This window comes from Chinchilla lanigera, unplaced genomic scaffold (genome assembly GCF_000276665.1).
Source record: "Chinchilla lanigera isolate Chin_1 unplaced genomic scaffold, ChiLan1.0 scaffold00007, whole genome shotgun sequence".
Taxonomy (NCBI): domain Eukaryota; kingdom Metazoa; phylum Chordata; class Mammalia; order Rodentia; family Chinchillidae; genus Chinchilla; species Chinchilla lanigera.
In genome coordinates, this window is record NW_004955408.1 from 95,779 (window position 1) to 99,121 (window position 3,343).

A 3,343-nucleotide genomic window follows, 5' to 3' on the forward strand; every position below is an offset into this window, starting at 1 on the left:
AACTGCTGCAGACATGAACACGGATAAAGCCTTTCTGAACAAACAGTACCAAGAATCAACAAATAGGATTATACCAAATTAAAAAGCTTCTGTACAGCAAAGGAAACCACCAACAGAGTGAACAGACAACTTACAGGATGGAAAAAAAACAGCCAGCTACTCCTCAAACAAAAGGCTACTACCTAGAATACACAAAGAACTCAAAAGAATTAGGCCCCCCCTCAACTTAAAGACCCAGTTAAAATAAGGGTGTCTGAAATGAGTAGACACTTTATTAAACAAAGAAATACAAGTGGCCAATAAATACATGAAAAAATATTCAACATCACTGGCTGTTATGGTTTGTGTCTAGATGTCCCCTCAAAGCTTCATGTGGTCATAGGGCTTTTTCAGAGATCGCTGAATCTAGACTGTGTGATGCTGGGATTAAGGGTGTGTGGTTAGTAAATCAGTCCACTGGTTAGTTTGGTATAGTTCTAGCAAGGATTAAGGGTGTGAGTACCACATCCACCCTAGGGCAGGTAGCCTGCATACAATATAAGGGACAGAAAGAGTCTTGTTTCTCTCCCTTGTTGCTTTTGCTTTCTTGTGGCCACTATGAACTGTCCTCCTCTGCCAAGCCAGCCTGCCTTGGAGCACACTAATGATGGACTGAAACCTCTACAAACTGTGAGCTAGATAAACCTTTTCTCCCTCAACCTGGGGCATCAGGCATTTTGTCTCAGTAATGAGAAAAGTAACTAAGAGATTGGCTAATCAAGAAATTTAAATTAAAATAACACTGAGATCACATCTCACTCCAGAAAGAACGGCTGTCTTCAAGAACTCTATAATACCAAATAGTAGCAAATGCTGGAGAGACCGCAGGATAAAAGGAACCCTTCATTGTTGGTGAGCATGTAAACTAGTATAACCACTATGGAAGTCAGTATAGACAGGATAGTATAGATTTCCACTATGGAAATAAGTATAGACATTCTTCAAAACCTAAAAACAGAGCTCTACTCCCTTGTAGGTATCTTCCCAAAAGAGTTAAAGACATTGCGTTACAGTGACCTATGCTTATAGCACCACACTTAATAGCTAAATCTTGGGAGCAGCTGATACGTCCATCAACAGCTGAATGCATAAAGAAAATGTGCTGTTTACACATCATGCAGTACTAGTCTTTCACAACTGAAAACGTTAATAATGGCGCATGAGGAGCTACCCAGAAAGCAAAGCTGTGGGGCAGCTTATTCCTCGACCTACAGGTGGGCTGGCATCGTAGTGAACATCAGCAGCTATCTGGAGGAAAACAGAGTACAGATAGATTTTAAGAGGTTGGGGTGCAGTTTTAAAGAATCTGGAAGGAATGTTTAAAGTCAAAAATTGCAGAGGCAATCAGCCCAGGTGTGTAGATGGAACTGGTGCCAAGACTTTAAGTCCGGTCCTGAATATCTCTACAGCCCTTACTTCTTATTTGCAGAAGGCAAGCCATTGTCGCTAGTGGGGATTCCAGTGTTTGGAGTGGGAAGCCCAAGTCTCCCTCAGGTCACTCTCAGGCTAGTCCTGACAAAAGACAAACTTGAGTCATTTGTAGGAAAATGAGTACACCTTGAGACCACAGTACTAAATGAAATAAATTAGATTCATGAATTTAAATATCATGTTTTCTCTTATATAAGAAACTCTAATATGGGGGGCAGAATAGAAGGTAGATAAATAGGAAATAAGTAGATCTTTTTCAAATGAATGGGGGAACAAGAGACAGGGACAGAGGGAAAGGGGATAGGAAAAGTGAATTAAATGGGGAAAAAATGAAAATAGATCTTTTGTAAATGAGAAGGGGACCAAGAGTTGAAAAGAACAGGAGAAAAGAGACAAAGGAAGAAAAAAAAAGAATCACAACATATTGTGTACAATTTCCCACAATGAGTGCAATTATTACGTATTGCAAGCATGTACTAATAAAAAATAAATTTTAGAAACCCTGTGATATTAAGCACATTTTCAAAGATTCCAAACATGTTGTGAAAGTGTTTTGTCTGTTTCGCTGCCGTGACAGCTCACCTTTTCTTGCACATTCAGTCTTCAGGCTAAACATAATATCAACTTACAGCATATTTGTTAATAAATTTGGGGTTTCTTGGCAAAATTACTTTAAAACAAGTTAAACATAGCACTACACTAAGTGGGGAAAGTGACAGTATTGTGTCACTGAGGATGTGAAGCACTGGGCACTATTTAAACTGGCATGGAAGTGCACAATGGCACAGGTAACCTGAAAAAATAGATGGTACTGTCTACCAAAGTTGAAAACAAACACACCTAGCAATCTGGGAAAGTGAGAAGGTGAGGGAGACGCGTGGTGCCAGGAAATATGCACAAGAGCGTTCATATAGCAAAGGTTGTCAACTGTTCAAAGTTCCATCACTAGTAGATGTATAAATAAATTGTGTGGTGAACAGTGTGGAAAACTATGCAGCTATGAAAATGAGTAAGGTACAGTTTTCATAGCAATGTATAGGTGAATTTCACAAATGATTATGAGTGAAAGAATACATATGGTACAAAGCCATTTAAATAAGGTTAAAACACAAGCAAAACCTACATTTCGGTGACAAAATGATAAAGCAGTGATAAAGCAGATAGTGAAAATCACTGGGAGCCTTGTAAGGGAAATGGAGAGATTTCTGGAATGCCAGCTACTGCCGTTCTGCAGTCCTTGCTGTAGACACGTGTTTGCTTTAAACTTTAATTCATATTACATCGACATATACTCTCTGTTTCATCTTACGTTTGTTCTTTTTTGCTTTAAAACTAAAAACGGAAGAAAACCAATATATAGCTGAAGAGGAATACGACTTCACTTTTGATTCAGTTGCCTAGTCTGTCCATTACTTATTAAGCTACCTAAACTTCCCCACTGACTTTGAGCCCCACTTTGTGACACATTCAGTTCCGACTTTACTTGAGAGAGCTGGGAACCCTTGTTATCAACAGTCTGGTCTTGTCCTGCGGCAAGGGCGAACGGACTGGGGGAGGTGGAAAAGTGTGAAGGGGATAAATCAAAGCGGGAGAGGCGACATCGTCATCGGCATGGGATTTATTTTTACGTAGGAAATTCCCTCGACAGAACTGAAACGAGAAAGGAAGTCCATGTGAGGATGTGCCAAGCAGAAAGTAAAGTGCCATCTAGTCGAAGCTCTGGGAACGCGCGGGACTGCGGCTCGGGGAGCCGGCCGCGCGGAGCCGGGTCGGCGGGCGCAGTCGCCGCTGCTTCGGGTTCCATCTCCGCCTTTCGCGCGTTCTCCGGACAGCGTCTCCTGCCGGGCCGCAGTCGCCGCCACCTCGCCGCCCC

General features: G+C 41.6%; 1 protein-coding gene across 1 annotated transcript in view; it reads left to right on the forward strand.

Annotated features, from left to right (window-relative positions):
- Window positions 1–3,216: 3,216 nt before the first annotated feature.
- Flt4 (fms-related tyrosine kinase 4) overlaps window positions 3,217–3,343 on the forward strand; it is a gene marked incomplete in the record, with an annotated part of 38,928 nt that continues 38,801 nt past the window's right edge. The window contains 1 exon segment of the mRNA XM_013507813.1: window positions 3,217–3,343.